Source organism: Doryrhamphus excisus, chromosome 17, assembly GCF_030265055.1.
Source record: "Doryrhamphus excisus isolate RoL2022-K1 chromosome 17, RoL_Dexc_1.0, whole genome shotgun sequence".
Taxonomy (NCBI): domain Eukaryota; kingdom Metazoa; phylum Chordata; class Actinopteri; order Syngnathiformes; family Syngnathidae; genus Doryrhamphus; species Doryrhamphus excisus.
This window is the reverse complement of record NC_080482.1, coordinates 15,417,274-15,438,087: the sequence shown is the minus strand read 5'-3', so window position 1 is coordinate 15,438,087 and position 20,814 is coordinate 15,417,274. Positions and strand designations below refer to the sequence as shown.

Below are 20,814 nucleotides of genomic sequence, written 5' to 3'. Positions count from 1 at the left end.
TCTATGCTCAAACTATGAAAATACTACATTTATTAATAAGGAATCGTATTTCGCGAAAATCTGCCTAAAAATCCGTGATGAAAGAGGAATTCCTGAATCTCCAAATTTTGTCCAAGATGGGAAAAAAAAAAGAAAAAAAGAGGATGCATGCTTCATCAAACAGCAACAATACAAAGAAAAAACATTAGACATTATTTAACACGATTAAGTGCGACTAAACGAAAATGGTGCCTTCAGGGACCCGGGCAAACGAACAATCATCATCATTATCGTGACACTCAATGGCGGGAAAGCCCACTCCAACGAGCTGAAGAGTGAGCCCCACGCGCGCCAATGCTCTGCCATCGAGAGAGAGACGTGCGCGCTGGTGTGGGTGGGCCGGGTCGCGCTCACGTGCGCCGGCACACGCCGGCGGCAAAGTCATGAGTGCGCTCCACGCTAACTCCCAAACACGTCAAAGTGTCAAAGTGTCTCCTCACACGGCCGCGCGGCTTGGGGAAAAACACGATATCCTGAAAAGTTCTTCCCGGCCCCTCCCTGCCGCGTGGAAATCTCTCTGTGGACTGCCTCAACAAGTTTGGCGAGAGGAGTGGAGTTGCTCTCTTGAACAAAACGTGGATCTTACCTCCTTTTCCTGCTGGGAAGCTCTCAGGAGCAGCCTGCTGCAAATGGAGGCTTTGTGGTAGTGTGTGTGTGTGTGTGTGTGTGTGTGTGGAGCGTGCACGTCCACAGGAGGGTGAAGAAGAAGAAGAAGAAGAAGAAGAGGTGCTGGAGGATGTAGTCTAGCTCACTCCCTGGCTGTGTGTGTGTTAAATGGGTCTGGATGCCAACTGCGCTCATGTAACTCTTGCTAGCTGAGACAGGGAGGGCGGGGCCGGATCGCTACACAGGGGAGGGCGGGGCCGGATCACTACACGGGGGAGGGCGGGGCTCGAGTGTGTGTGTGTGTGTGTAGCAGCTGTTGAGCTCTATCTCTGCTCTACTTGATACTCTCGCTCCCTCACAGACACATTGACCTCAGCAGACATGACGACACCATTTTGACCACGCCCCTTATTAAAAGTGTGTGAATGAGCAAAAAAAAAAAAAAAAAAATCCCCATTGAGTTTAATGACAATGATGGATGGCACGGTGGACGAGTGGTTAGCACACAGGCCTCACAGCTAGGAGACCAGGGTTCGATTCCACCCTCGATTTTCTCCGGGTACTCCGGTTTCCTCCCACATTCCAAACACATGCTAGGTAAATATAAAAAAATATAAAATATACTGAACCAAATCCGGGTGGTTAGCACACAGGCTTCACAGCTAGGAGACCAGGGTTCGATTCCACCCTCGGTTTTCTCCGGGTACTCCGGTTTCCTCCCACATTCCAAAAACACGCTAGGTAAATATAAAAAAAATATAAAATATACTGAACCAAATCCGGGTGGTTAGCACACAGGCTTCACAGCTAGGAGACCAGGGTTCGATTCCACCCTCGGTTTTCTCCGGGTACTCCGGTTTCCTCCCACATTCCAAAAACATGCTAGGTAAATATAAAAAAATATAAAATATACTGAACCAAATCCGCGTGGTTAGCACACAGGCTTCACAGCTAGGAGACCAGGGTTCGATTCCACCCTCGGTTTTCTCCGGGTACTCCGGTTTCCTCCCACATTCCAAAAACATGCTAGGTAAATATAAAAAAATATAAAATATACTGAACCAAATCTGGGTGGTTAGCACACAGGCTTCACAGCTAGGAGACCAGGGTTCGATTCCACCCTCGGTTTTCTCCGGGTACTCCGGTTTCCTCCCACATTCCAAAAACATGCTAGGTAAATATAAAAAAATATAAAATATACTGAACCAAATCCGGGTGGTTAGCACACACGCTTCACAGCTAGGAGACCCGAGTTCGATTCCATGTTCGATTCATGGAGTTTGCATGTACTCCGGTTTCCTCCCACATTCCAAAAACATGCTAGGTTAATTAGCCACTCCAAATTGTCCATAGGTATGAATGTGAGTGTGAATGGTTGTTTGTCTATATGTGCCCTGGGATTGGCTGGCTGGCCACCAGTCCAGGGTGTACCCCGCCTCTCGCCCCAAAGACAGCTGGGATAGGCTCAAGCATCCCCACGACAGTATCACTCGGATACTGTGAACATCCAGCAGCAACACAACATTTTGGCATGACTACTATTTTGATGAAAAGTGATTTGGAATGAGATCGTGAACTTGGTGAACTTACGTAGTAGCAACTTGCCTGTTTTGTTAATTGGAGCTTATTCAGCTTTCCATTCATCTTCCTGATGCTACTTTTCTATTTCATTCATTCATTTTCTACAGCTTATCCTCACGAGGGTCACGGGGGTGCTGGAGCCTATCCCAGCTGTCTTGGGGGCGAGAGGCGGGGTACACCCTGGACTGGTGGCCTGGTGGACTGTGTGGTCAGTGTGTTACCCACTCATCCACCGTTTCAAATGTGTTATTTGTTTTTTATTTATTGTCATTAAATTACATTTTTGTAATCTTAATATGATTTTTAAAATATATTAGATATTTTAATGATTTATTTATATAATTTTATGGTAAAATGATAATAATAATACCACGGTAAAAATATTATAATTTTTATATATTTATAAAAAATATACTTTTACATATTTCAAATGTGTTATTTGTTTTTTTATTTATTGTCATTAAATTAAATTTTTGTAATCTTAATATGATTTTTAAAATATATTAGATATTTTAATGATTTATTTATATTATTTTATGGTAAAATGATAATAATAATACCACAGTAAAAATATAATAATTTTTTATAATTTTTATATATTTATAAAAAAAATATACTTTTACATATTTCAAATGTGTTATTTGTTTTTTTATTTATTGTCATTAAATTAATTTTTTGTAATCTTAATATGATTTTTAAAATATATTAAATATTTTAATGATTTATTTATATTATTTTATGGTAAAATGATAATAATAATACCACAGTAAAAATATAATACTTTTATAATTTTTATATATTTATAAAAAAAATATACTTTTACATATTTCAAATGTGTTATTTGTTTTTTTATTTATTGTCATTAAATTAAATTTTTGTAATCTTAATATGATTTTTAAAATATATTAAATATTTTAATGATTTATTTATATTATTTTATGGTAAAATGATAATAATAATACCACAGTAAAAATATAATAATTTTTATAATTTTTATATATTTATAAAAAAATATACTTTTACATATTTCAAATGTGTTATTTGTTTTTTTATTTATTGTCATTAAATTAAATTTTTGTAATCTTAATATGATTTTTAAAATATATTAAATATTTTAATGATTTATTTATATTATTTTATGGTAAAATGATAATAATACCACAGTAAAAATATAATAATTTTTATAATTTTTATATATTTATAAAAAATATATACTTTTACATATTTCAAATGTGTTATTTGTTTTTTTATTTATTGTCATTAAATTAAATTTTTGTAATCTTAATATGATTTTTAAAATATATTAAATATTTTAATGATTTATTTATATTATTTTATGGTAAAATGATAATAATAATACCACAGTAAAAATATAATAATTTTTATAATTTTTATATATTTATAAAAATATATACTTTTACATATTTGAAATGTGTTATTTGTTTTTTTATTTATTGTCATTAAATTAAATTTTTGTAATCTTAATATGATTTTTAAAATATATTAAATATTTTAATGATTTATTTATATTATTTTATGGTAAAATGATAATAATACCACAGTAAAAATATAATAATTTTTATAATTTTTATATATTTATAAAAAAAATATACTTTTACATATTTCAAATGTGTTATTTGTTTTTTTATTTATTGTCATTAAATTAATTTTTTTTTTTTAAAACTGGTGGCCAGCCATGTTTTTGGAATGTGGGAGGAAACCGGAGTACCCGGAGAAAACCGGGGAGAACATGCAAACCCCACACACAGGTGGCCGAGGGTGGAATCGAACTCAGGTCTTCTAGCTGTGTGGTCTGTGTGCAAACCACTCCTCCACCGTGTAGCCTACTTTTCTATTTAAAACAACAAATCACAATCATTTTCTTCTCTCTCTACACCATAGTCCTAATACTATATCACAATATAATATCATATATAATATATCATATATCATATATCATATGCATGTCCTCACCAGGGACGTTTAGGTGATCCACTGAATCCAAAGAGGCAAAAAAAGGAAGGAATCTGTCATAGTCCCATCCCGGCCAGGTAGTAGTGGTCCCATAATTCCCCTGTGACATCTTTGTCAAAGTCTCAATGCCTGACTAGCAACAAGGAGATGATTCTGGTCTTATATTTGTTCTCTCTGGGTGGAGTTGATGGAGTCACAAGCCCAATGAAGTCTTCTGATGCAGAGAAGACGGACATGCTCCGTGTGTGTGTGTGTGTGTGTGTGTGTGTGTGGTTAAATATGGACCGAGACGGCGTCCTGGTTTTAGGTCTGGTGGAAAGCAGTCGTCAGTTCCTCCTCCTCTTCGTTCTTTGTATTTTTTTCCATGGATTTGGATTTCCATGGAAGTTCTACTCAGTCACAGGTGTCAAACTCAAGGCCCACGGGCCAGATTCGGCCCACCACGTAATTTTATGTGGCCAGCAAAAGCCTCAAAATAATACACGTCAAAAAGACACTTTTTTTAAAAATTGTTTTATTTTGCCATTTTTATTAATTTTAATATTTATTTTTGTGTAATTGTTTTTATTTTATTTTTATATACGTATTTATAAAAATATATACTTTTACATATTTCAAATTTTATGGTAAAATGATAATAATACCACAGTAAAAATATAATAATTTTTATATATTTATAAAAAATATACTTTTACATATTTCAAATGTGTTATTTTTTTTAAATTTATTGTCATTAAATTAAATTTTTGTAATCTTATGATTTTCAAAATATATTAGATATTTTAATGATTTATTTATATTATTTTATGGTAAAATGATAATAATAATACCACAGTAAAAATATAATTTTTATATATTTATAAAATAATATACTTTTACATATTTCAAATGTGTTATTTGTTTTTTATTTATTGTCATTAAATTAAAATTTTGTAATCTTAATATGATTTTTAAAATATATTAGATATTTTAATGATTTATTTATATTATTTTATGGTAAAATGATAATAATAATACCACAGTAAAAATATAATAATTTTTATAATTTTTATATATTTATAAAAAATATACTTTTACATATTTCAAATGTGTTATTTGTTTTTTTATTTATTGTCATTAAATTAAATTTTTGTAATCTTAATATGATTTTTAAAATATATTAGATATTTTAATGATTTATTTATATTATTTTATGGTAAAATGATAATAATAATACCACAGTAAAAATATAATAATTTTTATAATTCTTATATATTTATAAAAATATACTTTTACATATTTCAAATGTGTTATTTGTTTTTTTATTTATTGTCATTAAATTAAATTTTTTGTAATCTTAATATGATTTTTAAAATATATTAGATATTTTAATGATTTATTTATATTATTTCATGGTAGAATAATAATAATAATAATAATAATAATAATAATAATAATAATAATAATAATAATAATAATCATAATAATAATAATAATAATAATAATAATAACAGTAAAAATATAATACAATAAACAAAAAATAAAAAAAGACACTTTACTGCTGAACTTTTAATTTTCAATTTTAGGATTTTTTTCCCGTCAAATCCCATTTCAAATGAATGAGGTATATTCTCATATTTCTGCTTGGCACCTTGGCTTCTTGCTGGTAAAACAATACAAAGTGAAACTGATAATAATAAAACGTGTCATACAGTAAACCTCGGATATATCGGACTCGGATATATCGGAAATTCGCTCACAACGGACAGATAAAAAAGAAGCGATTTTTCTGTAATGCATTTCCAATAAAAATTCATTGCATATATCGGATTTTTTATAACGGATTTCGCCTATTTCGGACAAAATCTCCAGTCCCGTTCCAATGCATTTCCATGAAATTTCCCTCGCATATATCGGATGGCCGCATCGTGGCGCTCCGATTCGCCGAATCGTGACAGGCCGCTATACGACGTCATTTGCAGCGTTTGCAGCGTTGCCTGCGCGTCCAGGTACATTGGAAACATAGTCAAGGAAGTGCCTTTTTATAACGCAGAGGTGGGCAAACTACGGCCCGGGGGCCACATCCGGCCCGCCAAGTGTTAAAATACGGCCCGCATGTTCTTTCCAAAATATTTCGTTGAAACTTAACATACAACCTGGCATCCATCATGGCTTGAGCCAACTTTTTGATGGTTTCGGTAGCTTTTTTATTCATTCATTTTCTATCGCTTATCCTCACGAGGGTCGCGGCGGGTGCTGGAGCCTATCCCAGCTGAGTCGCCAATTAACCTAGCATGTTTTTGGAATGTGGGAGGAAACCGGAGTACCCGGAGAAAACCCACGCATGCACGGGGAGAAAATGCAAACTCCACACGAGGGTGGGATTGAACTCGGGTCTCATAGCTGTGAGGTCTGCACGCTAACCACTCGACCGCCGTGCAACCAGTACTTTTTGTTTTTATTAATTTGTTTATTTGATGTGGTCTGCTCGCCTATTTCGGACAAAATCTCCAGTCCCGTTCCAAATGCACTTCCATGAAATTTCCCTCGCATATATCGGATGGCCGCATCGTGGCGCTCCGATTCGCCGAATCGTGACAGGCCGCTATACGACGTCATTTGCAGCGTTTGCAGCGTTGCCTGCGCGTCCAGGTACATTGGAAACATAGTCAAGGAAGTGCCTTTTTATTACGGATAAAATCCCATTTACGCATATACCGGATATAAATCCCATATATGCGTAAAACGGACATTTTCCGGTATACGCATATAACGGATTTCGCTTATATCGGACAAAACCAGTGGGAACAATTGAATCCGATATATCCGAGGTTTACTGTATTATGAAGCGATTATAGATTCATACGGTTTCACAGTTAGAGGTGATCTTTTGAGGGTAACGACGCCACGGTACCCACGATGAATACGCGTTTGACACCCACGGAAGTCATCTTCTTAGACAACAAAGTCGTTGAGACTGAATCAACGGTGCCCCTGCTGGCTGTATCAGGGAGTGCACTCCATTTGCGGTATGGAACTAATCCAGCGAGCACACCTTTACGGCGGCTTGCAACGTTCCCATTGCAGCATTCCTAGCAGGCACACACAAACCACAAGGTGTGTCCGCGGTGTTCTTTCACTCTGCCCGACAGGAATGTCAGCACAGACAAAACGTGTGTTTGTACAGCGTCAGAAGACGTTCTTAATGACTACCTCACCTCAACATGGCGCTTGCATACGGAACAAAGAACTTCTCAGACCGTGCCTGCTCAGGTATTCCACTTAACAAACCCCAGAAGCATCATTCCGGTGTCATGTAGGAATGCCGCGTCATACAATTCCCGAGTGAAAAGCTCTTTGTTGACACATGAATGATGAAACAGCGCTGGGAAGCTTATCTCCGTCGTTGCAAGTTGGTTACAATAGCAACGCAATGCACAAAGAACACACCAGTGACATTTGACATGTGTTATCTTGGCTGTGTGACTTTCCCTTTCTGGGCGGGGGCCCACGGCGGAGGGTGTGGACCTTGGCACACACATGACAATGTCTCATTCCCGGGAAGGAGCTCGGAAAAACGGGACAACATTGAATGCTGGAATGCTGCCCGCTTCTTATCTTAGTGCAGCCGATAAGAGTTTTATCTGATAAAGTCAAAGTCTTTACATTGATCATCTCTTATGTTCCTTGTGGTTTACTAGACTCTGCTCCGGACCCTGGTGCCATTTGATTTGCTGATATTCTTTCAGCTACGTTTACTAATACAGTAAACCTCGGATATATCGGAAATTCGCTCACAACGGACAGATAAAAAAGAAACGATTTTTCTGTAATGCATTTCCAATGATGATAATAATAATAATAACACAGTAAAAATATAATATTTTTTATAATTTTTATATATTTATAAAAAATATACTTTTACATATTTCAAATGTGTTATTTGTATTTTTATTTATTGTCATTAAATTAAATTTTTGTAATCTTAATATGATTTTTAAAATATATTCAATATTTTAATGATTTATTTGTATTATTTTATGGTAAAATGATCATAATAATAATAACACAGTAAAAATATAATACAATAAACAAAAAATAAAAAAGACACTTTCCTGCTGGACTTTTCATTTTCAATTTTAGGATTTTTTTAATGTCAAATCCCATTTCAAATGAATGAGGTGTATTCTCATATTTCTGCTTGGCACCTTGGCTTCTTGCTGGTAAAACAATACAAAGTGAAACTGATAATAATAAAACGTGTCATACAGTAAACCTCGGATATATCGGACTCGGATATATCGGAAATTCGCTCACAACGGACAGATAAAAAAGAAGCGATTTTTCTGTAATGCATTTCCAATAAAAATTCATTGCATATATCGGATTTTTTATAACGGATTTCGCCTATTTCGGACAAAATCTCCAGTCCCGTTCCAATGCATTTCCATGAAATTTCCCTCGCATATATCGGATGGCCGCATCGTGGCGCTCCGATTCGCCGAATCGTGACAGGCCGCTATACGACGTCATTTGCAGCGTTTGCAGCGTTGCCTGCGCGTCCAGGTACATTGGAAACATAGTCAAGGAAGTGCCTTTTTATAACGCAGAGGTGGGCAAACTACGGCCCGGGGGCCACATCCGGCCCGCCAAGTGTTAAAATACGGCCCGCATGTTCTTTCCAAAATATTTCGTTGAAACTTAACATACAACCTGGCATCCATCATGGCTTGAGCCAACTTTTTGATGGTTTCGGTAGCTTTTTTATTCATTCATTTTCTATCGCTTATCTTCACGAGGGTCGCGGCGGGTGCTGGAGCCTATCCCAGCTGAGTCGCCAATTAACCTAGCATGTTTTTGGAATGTGGGAGGAAACCGGAGTACCCGGAGAAAACCAACGCATGCACGGGGAGAACATGCAAACTCCACACGAGGGTGGGATTGAACTCGGGTCTCATAGCTGTGAGGTCTGCACGCTAACCACTCGACCACCGTGCAACCCGTACTTTTTGTTTTTATTAATTTGTTTATTTGATGTGGTCTGCTCGCCTATTTCGGACAAAATCTCCAGTCCCGTTCCAAATGCATTTCCATGAAATTTCCCTCGCATATATCGGATGGCCGCATCGTGGCGCTCCGATTCGCCGAATCGTGACAGGCCGCTATACGACGTCATTTGCAGCGTTTGCAGCGTTGCGTGCGCGTCCAGGTACATTGGAAACATAGTCAAGGAAGTGCCTTTTTATAACGGATAAAATCCCATTTACGCATATACCGGATATAAATCCGATATATGCGTAAAACGGACATTTTCCGGTATACGCATATAACGGATTTTGCTTATATCGGACAAAACCAGTGGGAACAATTGAATCCGATATATCCCAGGTTTACTGTATGTATGTTCGCAGATATTCCTCTAGCTTTGTTCACGTTTGTCATATTCGGGGCCCACCAAGTTTGGCATGATGATATTCGCACTTGAGCAAAGGAAACGCAGTAGCGGAACAAACGCAGAAGAGTTCCTTTTACCCAAACTAAACATGATACATGTGAACGCACCTTCATTGTATTGCCATTAAATCCCCTTATTCAACATTTGTTAGCCAAAACACCAAAAACATACAATAAAGTCATCGATTCATCAATAAAAAAAACAGTCTTGGGTTTTGTTCGGCGACTCACCAACAATCCTCATTAGCATTAAGGCAGATTGGACTGATTACTTCTTCTAAAGCCTTTAAAATGATCATCACGTTCATTCAACACAAAATAATCCTTGTGTTAACATTCAGTCTTTTTTAAATATTTAAATGTTTGCAGAAGAACATTCAAATTCAATTCCTTAACATATTCAACATACAGTAGAGTGCAAATATGCAACGTGTACATTGTGTATATCATTGCATGGAGAAAGGAGGAATATTTTTGATATATTTTTGGTTCTATTTAGCTTGAAATATATTTTTCATAAATATTTTTACATACAAATCCTGTAAAAAAGGTTTTTTTTTGGATAGATTTGCATTTAAATGTATGTTTCAAATTATAACTTTTAACTAAATGTCATTTTTTTGACTCAAGAATTAAGAAGGCAAACGACTTAGTCAAATGTAAAAAAAAATATTATTAAATATAAATAAATAATAATATAAATAATTATTATTATTTATTTTTAAAATGACTTTAAGGCATTTACAATTCTATTGGTCATATTTTTTTTACATTTCTCTTATTATTTTATTATTCTATCAATGTTTTTTAATATTGGGAGGATACCACAAACTTATTTTAATTATATATATATATATATATATATATATATATATATATATATAATTTTAGTTATTTGCTTATTTATCAGTGTTTCATGAATGATTCTACAGTGTAACCTTGCTAGTCCCAAATATGAAAACACACCACACTGTACCTGTATCTTTAGCGCCCTCTGCTGTTCACATTTCGGTCATTGCACCCAGTGAAGGCACCGCTAATGCCACCTAGCGGTGGGGAGGCTAACTGCAATGGGAGCGAATGTATCGACACGAAAGGTCATCGAGTCCACTTCGTCGCTTCTAAAAGCAGCTTTTAAAAGCAGCCAGGAGCCACTAAAAGACGGAAACCTTTGTATACTTTTGAGTAAAGCGCTTACCCGATGTATCCAGGAAGTTCCTTCGCGTGATTTAAACTACGCGCCTTTCGAGCGGACTTTCCCACGTAGCAGCAGCCCACTTGGACATGATTCAAAAGACCGGAATCATTTCCGTGTGAACAAATCCAACAAAAAACGAGTCGCGGTGGAGTTGAGCCGCTTTTCGACAAGTTTCCACCGACACAAGCAGCAGCACACAAACACCGTCGTAGAGGAAGACCTGCCAATCAAGTTTTGCTAATTACAGCGCGCCACCTGGCGGCGATAATTGGCACTGATGTGGGGGTGCTATTTTGGGGTATTGCGGGCAATAAAGTCTAAGGTGATTTGTGTCAGTGTGAGTCATCTAATTGACATCTAAACGCAGTAAAATCCGAAGACGTCAGCTACATGCCCAAAAGAAAGATGGCGTATTGAAAAGGTCATTTGGTTTTTATAACACTTGGCCCTAAAAAATGTTGGCTCAATAATACTATCAAATATAACGTCTTTAAAGTATTTAATGATAGATATGTAGATATGTACAGCATATTTCTCATATCATTGTTTTATTTGATTTGCAGTATTTTTCATTTGCAGTGTTTTTGTTTTATGGTGTTTTTTTTGTTTGTTTTTGGACCATTTCTGTTCTGTTAGCTGCGCTGGCATGTATTAAGAGCCCAATTTTTAAAAAAACAAGCCTTCAGAGAAGCCTAAATTGCAATTTTTTCTGTCTCTGTGTTGCTTAAAAGTGCCAAATGATATTCATTAATAACTATTATTATCATGTCCGTTTGATGTTGTGTCCTAGCTGGCTTATCCCATGTTTACATGAATAAACAATTTGGAGTGGCTAATTAACCTAGCATGTTTTTGGAATGTGGGAGGAAACCGGAGTACATGCAAACTCCATGAATCGAACATGGAATCGAACTCGGGTCTCGTAGCTGTGAAGCCTGTGTGCTAACCACCCGGATTTGGTTCAGTATATTTTTCATCAAAATAGTAGTCATGCCAAAATGTTGTGTTGCTGCTGGATGTTCACAGTATTTGAGTGATACTGTCGTGGGGATGCTAGAGCCTATCCCAGCTGTCTTGGGGGCGAGAGGCGGGGTCCACCTTGGACTGGTGGCCAGCCAATCCCAGGGCACATATAGACAAACAACCATTCACACTCACATTCATACCTATGGACAATTTGGAGTGGCTAATTAACCTAGCATGTTTTTGGAATGTGGGAGGAAACCGGAGTACATGCAAACTCCATGAATCGAACATGGAATCGAACTCGGGTCTCGTAGCTGTGAAGCCTGTGTGCTAACCACCCGGATTTGGTTCAGTATATTTTTCATCAAAATAGTAGTCATGCCAAAATGTTGTGTTGCTGCTGGATGTTCACAGTATCCGAGTGATACTGTCGTGGGGATGCTAGAGCCTATCTCAGCTGTCTTGGGGGCGAGAGGCGGGGTCCACCTTGGACTGGTGGCCAGCCAATCACAGGGCACATATAGACAAACAACCATTCACACTCACATTCATACCTATGGACAAATTGGAGTGGCTAATTAACCTAGCATGTTTTTGGAATGTGGGAGGAAACCGGAGTACATGCAAACTCCATGAATCGAACATGGAATCGAACTCGGGTCTCGTAGCTGTGAAGCCTGTGTGCTAACCACCTGACCACTGTGCAGTCCTGGTTCAGTATATTTTTCATCAAAATAGTAGTCATGCCAAAATGTTGTGTTGCTGCTGGATGTTCACAGTATCCGAGTGATACTGTCGTGGGGATGCTAGAGCCTATCCCAGCTGTCTTGGGGGCGAGAGGAGGGGTACACCCTGGACTGGTGGCCAGCCAGCCAATCCCAGGGCACATATAGACAAACAACCATTCACACTCACATTCATACCTATGGACAATTTGGAGTCGCTAATTAACCTAGCATGTTTTTTGGAATGTGGGAGGAAACCGGAGTACCCGGAGAAAACCCACGCATGCACGGGGAGAACATGCAAACTCCACACAGAGATGGCTGAGGGTGGAATTGAACCCTGGTCTCCTAACCACTTGACCGCCAAGTGCATGATAAAGTGAAAAGGAAAACGGATATTAGCATATTATCCTATGTCTTGTTATACAGGTGTACCTGTATATTGTGACTTGTATGCGTCATACATGTTCCGGGGTGCTATAGGATGTCGATGTAGCGCGATCCGCAAATAGCAAGTTAGCGAATCACCTTTGGTGACACGTGCGTCACCTCACTCACAGCTGTGATGTCATCACCATGCGGGAAACCAGAGATGGGGTGAGCCTCCTTCATCGGCATGTCGGCGTGTCAAAGCATCACGTAATTGGACGGAGAGAGGGAGGGGGGCGGGGACAAGAGAGGAAGGATGACCTAATAGCTGCAAAGAGCGATGAAGTCATACAACCTGACTCATATTCCGGCATGACACCAGCAGCACCAGTTCTCCCAATAACCAACATCCTCCTCCATCACGCCGTAAGGAACAAAAACACCACACGCAAAACAAAATGCTGGAGCCTATCCCAGGGCACATATAGACAAACAACCATTCACACTCACATTCATACCGATGGACAATTTGGAGTCGCTAATTAACCTAGCATGTTTTTTGGAATGTGGGAGGAAGCCGGAGAACATGCAAACTCCACACAGAGATGGCCGAGGGTGGAATCGAACCCTGGTCTCCTAGCTGTGAGGGCTACGTGCTAACCACTCGTCCACTGTGCCGCCCATTCCTGACTGTGTGTAGCATTCCTGCATGCTAACCACCAATGCGGCTCTATTAACAAAATATTAATTATTATAAATATTAAAAATATTAAATATTCGATTTTTTACACATTACTCATTTATTATATTTATTTGTATTTTATTCATTTATTTTAATTAATTTATGTCATATTTTATTATTCATATGTAATTATTATTGAATATTCCAGGGTCTATTTTATATTTATGGTAGATTTGTGGGGTATTTATTTAAATGTATTAAATATTATTCAGTGAGGATAAGCGGTAGAAAATGAATGAATTGTTATTCATAATTATTATTATTATGTGTAAAGTTTTATTTAGAACGTGTTCAATAAAGTGATATATATTTTTTGAATATTCTACTTATTTATTGTAGGTTTAAATAAATTATTGTTATCGGACTAAATATTTCAGAGTGTATTTGTGAACATGTTTAAAAGATGCAAAGTTTTTTCAAACTCTTCATAATTATTCATTATTTTAATTATTTATTTAATTTTTTGGATGAAATCTGATTCAATGTTATTTTTTACTGAATATTTTAAGCATCTATTATTTTATATATAATATTATACATTACTTATTTATTTGAAATTATTTTATTTTTTATTATTATTTTTTTATTTTTAATTATTACATGATTTCATGAATTCTTTATTGAATTGAATAAATATAAAAAAAATTATGTTTGTGATCTTATTTTTATTATAGTGAATATTTTTCATTCAATTTTTCAGAGCTAATTTTGATAATTTTATATATTGCTTTTCTCTCCACTCTATTCAAGCAAGAGTGAATTATTCCGTATTGATTCCATTCATCTAACCTGAGGCGTGTAAATCAGGCCGGTTGCTCAAGGTGACCTTTGGCAGGTACAAAGTGGTCCAAAATATTTTAACACATATGTGTAATCCTCCTCAGCGCCAAAATGGTTATGCTTATTGACGTTAATGATGTGCCGTTGTCGCATTCAGTTGGAATAAAACAACTACGAGGTGCTAATGTGTGAGGCTGATGACATCAGTGGTTTATATTTAAAGACGTACGTGACGTGTGGCTGGAATGTGACAAAAAAACACATAATAAGATGCTATTTATGATATGAAATTATACCAGGTCAGAAATATTCTACTATTTATTTGTCATGGTTGCTAGTATTTTTCACAATATTTTTTTTGTTTTGTATTCCCTGGTAAAATTAAAATTTTTAAATTAAACTAATACGTAGAATAATTCAAATAATTCAAAACAATGCTATTTATTATATTAAATGATATGAAGCATTATATGTAACAAATATTCTCATATTTATTTTATGTTGTGTAATGGTTACGAGTATTTTTCACAATACTTTTTGGTTTTCCCAAGTAGAATATCTATTATAAGTATTAACATATTCTACTATTTATTTGTCAGGGTTAGTAGTATTTTTCACAATATTTTTTTTGTTTTGTATTCCCTTGTAAAATTAAAAATTAAAAATTAAATTAATAAGTAGAAAATGACAAAAATCAAATAATTAAAAACAATGCTAATGATTATATTAAATAATATGAAGCATTATATGTAATAAATATTCTCATATTTATTTTATCTAATGGTTACGAGTATTTTTCACAATACTTTTTGGTTTTCCCAAGTAGAATATCTATTATAAGTATTAACATATTCTACTATTTATTTGTCATGGTTAGTAGTATTTTTCACAATAATTTTTTTGTTTTGTATTCCCTTGTAAAATTAAAAATTAAAAATTAAATTAATAAGTAGAAAGTGACAAAAATCAAATAATTAAAAACAATGCTAATTATTATATTAAATAATATGAAGCATTATATGTAATAAATATTCTCATATTTATTTTATGTAATGGTTACGAGTATTTTTCACAATACTTTTTGGTTTTCCCAAGTAGAATATCTATTATAAGTATTAACATATTCTACTATTTATTTGTCATGGTTAGTAGTATTTTTCACAATAATTTTTTTGTTTTGTATTCCCTTGTAAAATTAAAAATTAAAAATTAAATTAATAAGTAGAAAATGACAAAAATTAAATAATTAAAAACAATGCTAATTATTATATTAAATAATATGAAGCATTATATGTAATAAATATTCTCATATTTATTTCATGTAATGGTTAAGAGTATTTTTCACAATACTTTTTGGTTTTCCCAAGTAGAATATCTATTATAAGTATTAACATATTCTAATATTTATTTGTCATGGTTAGTAGTATTTTTCACAATAATTTTTTGTTTTATATTCCCTTGTAAAATTAAAAATTAAAAATTAAACTAATAAGTAGAATGTGACAAAAAACAAATAATTAAAAACAATGCTATTTATTATATGAAATGATATGAAGCATTATATGTAACAAATATTCTCATATTTATTTTATGTGGTAAGTATTTTTCACAATACTTTTTGGTTTTCCAAGTAGAAATATTAACATATTATATAAGTAATAATATATTATGTAATTATTATGTGACTAAAATCTAGTCATTTATACAAATGCTAGATTAAATGGTATTATGCATTATACTATGTCATAAATATTCCAATATTTATTTAATGTGGTGTCATGGTTGCTAGTATTTTCCACAATATTCCCCAGTGAAATGTGATTAAAATCAAATAATATTTTTTTTTATTAAATATATTAAATGATATGATGTGTTATATATAATAAAAATTCTAATGCTTACCAGTATTTATTGTCATTCATATCTAATATGTAATATAGTATACTATATGTAGTATATACTCATGAGCCACAATATTATGGACACATATTGTAAATACAAAACAGAGTATTTGGAAATGCAGTTTCTTTTGTGTGGGTGTACCTAATAAAGTGGCCAGTGAGTGTATTTTCCATCCTCACGTCCATTCTGCTGCTGCCATGATGGAAAGCAACATCTCTGTGGGGGGGGGGGTCGGGGGGGGTAAACAGGTAAAGCATAAAGGTAAAAGTTAGGCAGCAGTGAGAGAACGTAGCGGAGGAGAACGTGAAGCCTTACATCATCATCATCATCATCATCATCATCCTCATCATCCTGTGTGCAGCACGTGGTGCTCGGCCCTCCTTTGTGCTCGCCGAGGCCTCGCTCCAGGGACGGTGGGGGTGCCGCCGGCGTCTTTTTTGAATAAAGCGGGGACATCTGCTGGTGGACGTCAAATAGGGGGACACCCCATGTGGGACTCTGACGCCCTTTTGTGACACTTTGGACGCTACTGTAAGGAGGGGAGTGCAACAAAGGATGTGCATGTGTGTGTGTGGAAGCAAGGATGCCTTTCATGGAGGGGGGGGGGGGGGCGGTAGAGGCGGTAGGGGCCACTCCAGCCAGATGGTCCCGATCAGTAACATGACCTCGCTAGTAGTTGCACACGGATCCTGTAGCACACGATGGCCGCCATAGGCTTTGACAAGGTGGGGTTGAGGGGGGGGGGGGGGGGTGACAGGGGTCACTATCACCAACAAGGAGACCCACATCAAGTTGGGGGGGGGATTGTGAAGAAACCCGATCCTGGATCTCCTTATTGATTTGGTCTCTGCTCTCCCAGTGGACCCCCCCTTTAATGGACCTGGTGGACACTGTATACTCGCCGACCCACAACCGCCCGCCTTCCACCAGGTTTCTTGGTGGGGAGGGTGTTGTGGGCAGTAGACACCCCCGACCCCCCTTTCCCCACCATGTCCCCTGGTCCTAAACGCATCACGCCATCCCGCTCCTCTCCTCCTGTTGCTGTTTTTTTTTTAACTGGGAGGGTCAGAAGTGTTGGGTGTTGGGGGGTCGGGTGGGGGGTGGGGGGGGGGGGCTTTAATCACTGCTTCACACCAGAAATCTCCCAGTGAGTTTTGCCTCACTGCCTCACTGCCGCTAGACCAGGGGTCTCAAACACGCGGCCCGCGGGCCAAATGTGGCCCGCAGGACACTAGTTTGAGGCCCCCGCCTTGATATGAAAGTTTAATGTTTAAGTTTGATACGGATGCTGTATGGTATCATGTACCCAGAAAAAATGATTACGTTTGATTCATGTTCATGTTAAAGGTTAAATAACTGTTAATAGTTATCCTCCCTATCCGTGTGGAAGTGGTAAGTTTTGTCTATTTAAGTTGAAAGGAAATAACTTGAAGGCTACCGTTTAGGTGGCTAGCGCTCTAGTTTGCGAGTTAGCATGTGGCTAAAGACGCTGCAGTTGCGCAATATGTTGTAAATAAAAAGAGTATAAATGTGACTATAGTCGTGTTTTGTCATGTCTACAGGGCTCTAATAATGCTTTGTTCATTTTAATATAAAAAAAATTGTCTACCCAGCAACTATATGTGGTTTCTTAAGTTTTTATTATTTGCCCTTTTATTATTATTATTATATTTATTTATTTATTACTGATTTATTTTTTTTTATTCTTGATTTGTTTATTTATTTTTCATCTTATTTTGTGTAGAAAAATAAAAATTAAGATATTTGAGAACAGTGGAATGTTTTATCAGAGCTTTTCTTGTAGAAAATTGGAACCAAACATTTTTTTTGTTTTTAATAAATGCGTTTTTTTTTTTTGGAAAACCTGATGCGGCCCAGTCTCACCCAGACTCGAGCTCCAGTGGCCCCCAAGTAAATTGAATTTGAGACCCCTGGTCTAGACTGTGATGACACACCTGCTCAGGATTCACACCTCCTCCATTTCCTGCTACCCAGAATCCAATGCAATACAGTCAATACCAGGACGCTGGTCCACTTAACAATAGAAATAAAAAATAGAAATGATTAAAAATTATGAAAAGTTATTAAATTATGAAAAATGATTAATAGAAAAATAGAAAAAATAATCTCAAACTGTTTCACTACACCATATTTGGACGAGTTGAAAAGTCCTATGTAGAGCCATTCACAAATGTTTTCACAAAAACAATAAAAAAAATATTTGTAAGTATTATAAAGTAATATACTTTAGAATAGTCTGTGTACAACTTGTATAGCATTATAAATGGCGCATGACAAACAGGCATTGTTGTCTCTACAGCTGGCAACACGAGATAATCGTCTCTTGCCTGCAGTCAAGTATGGTGGTGGTTGCGTCGCAGTCAGGGATGCACGAGTGCTGCATTGTGGGAGCTGCGGTTCATAGAGGGGAAACATGACATACTGTGACATTGTGAGGTAGAGCATGGGAAACTTGGGTGCGTGACAGTTTATCTTCTCAAGAGACAATACTATCGAGAGTTCATATGATTTAGAGTAGTCAGTGTACAGCTAGTAGTACTGAAAGTAATATACTTTAGAATAGTCTGTGTACAACTTGTATAGCGTTCTAAATGGCGCATGACAAATTGTCTCTACAGCTGGCAACACGGGATAATTGTCTCTTGCCTGCAGTCAAGCATGGTGGTGGTTGCGTCGCAGTCAGGGATGCACGAGTGCTGCATTGTGGGAGATGCGGTTCATAGAGGGTAAACATGACGTACTGTGACATTGTGAGGTAGAGCGTGGGAAACTTGGGTGCGTGACAGTTTATCTTCTCAAGAGACAATACTACAGAGAGTTCATTATTATACTATACTAGAGAGTAGTCAGTGTACACCTAGTAGTATAAAAGTACTTTGCACTGAAAATGAGTCAGCACACGGATATTTTGTATAAATACGGCAACACAAGCGAGCGCCAAGATAAATGTGTGTTACCTACAATCAAGCACGGTAGTGGTATCGTGCATGAGTGCTGCTGGCATGATGTGAGCTGCGGTTCACAAATGAGAAACATGAACTCCAACATGTACTGTATTGTGAGTGAAGCAGAGTACCACCCCCTCAGTCAACACCAGATAATTGTGTCAAACATGGTGGTGGTAGTGTCATGGTCCACGAATGCACAAGTGCTGCGGTTCATTGATGAGGAACATGAATTCCAACCTGTACTGCGACACTGTGAAGCAGAACCTGGGCTGCATAGCGGTTTTCTAAGAAACGTCACAGTACATGTTGACACTCGTGCGTTCTCTCAATGAACCACAGCTCCCCAAGTGTTGGCAGGACTCATGCACTATATAACTATCATGCTTGACTGCAGGCGAGACACAGTTATGTGGTTTTCAGTGGATAGTGTCACGATTGGGCTTCACCCCCTTGTGAAGGTTCTCTTAGTTTTCCTCTGTTCCTGTGTCTACGCTCTTATTTTGACACTACTTCCTTTGTTCCCCTGCTAGAGCGCTCTTAGTTTGGTACTCATTTCCTGTCCTTCCTACCTTCCACACCTGTTTCCTATTTAGTTCAGGTGTGTGCTCCTTCCGGTTGCTGGTTCATTACCTAGCTTTTGTTCCGTTTAGGGGCGGCACGGCGGTCGAGTGGTTAGCGTGCAGCTAGGAGACCAGGGTTCAATTCCGACCTCGGCCATCTCTGTGTGGAGTTTGCATGTTCTCCCCGTGCATGCGTGGGTTTTCTCCGGGTACTCCAGTCAGGCTAGGTTAATTGGACACTCCAAATTGTCCATAGGTATGAATGTGAGTGTGAATGGTTGTTTGTCTATATGTGCCCTGTGATTGGCTGGCCACCAGTCCACCTGAAGACAGCTGGGATAGGCTCCAGCACCCCCCGTGAGGATAAGCGGTAGAAAAGGAATAAATGAATGTTTGGCAAATTCTGTTCTCCTGCTGCTGCTAAGAATTAGCAATAAAGAAAATACCTTTTTTTATCTGTTTGTATACCTTTTAAATACCTTTTTATGCACTTTTGGTCCTGCTTTCTGCATCCTGGGGTCACACCCGAACCACGACCGTGACAGATCGCCACATATGACAATAACTGACGCAAATACTTTTTCTAGTACAGTAAACCTCGGATATATCGGACTCGGATATATCGGAAATTCGCTCACAACGGACAGATAAAAAAGAAGCGATTTTTCTGTAATGCATTTCCAATAAAAATTCATTGCATATATCGGATTTTTTATAACGGATTTCGCCTATTTCGGACAAAATCTCCAGTCCCGTTCCAATGCATTTCCATGAAATTTCCCTCGCATATATCGGATGGCCGCATCGTGGCGCTCCGATTCGCCGAATCGTGACAGGCCGCTATACGACGTCATTTGCAGCGTTTGCAGCGTTGCCTGCGCGTCCAGGTACATTGGAAACATAGTCAAGGAAGTGCCTTTTTATAACGGATAAAATCCCATTTACGCATATACCGGATATAAATCCCATA

General features: G+C 37.0%; 1 protein-coding gene across 2 annotated transcripts in view; it reads right to left on the bottom strand.

Moving 5' to 3' along the window:
- The window catches only part of lmna (lamin A), a 49,505-nt gene extending 38,432 nt beyond the window's left edge, over positions 1-11,073 (bottom strand). The window contains exon 1 of one of the 2 annotated variants that reach the window (XM_058053628.1): positions 10,832-11,073. The gene's annotated coding sequence lies outside the window, so the exon portion shown is untranslated. Of the gene's footprint in view, positions 1-625; positions 837-10,831 lie in introns of those variants that run through there. The other variant, XM_058053627.1, reaches the window with a different exon arrangement.
- Positions 11,074-20,814: the final 9,741 nt, after the last annotated feature.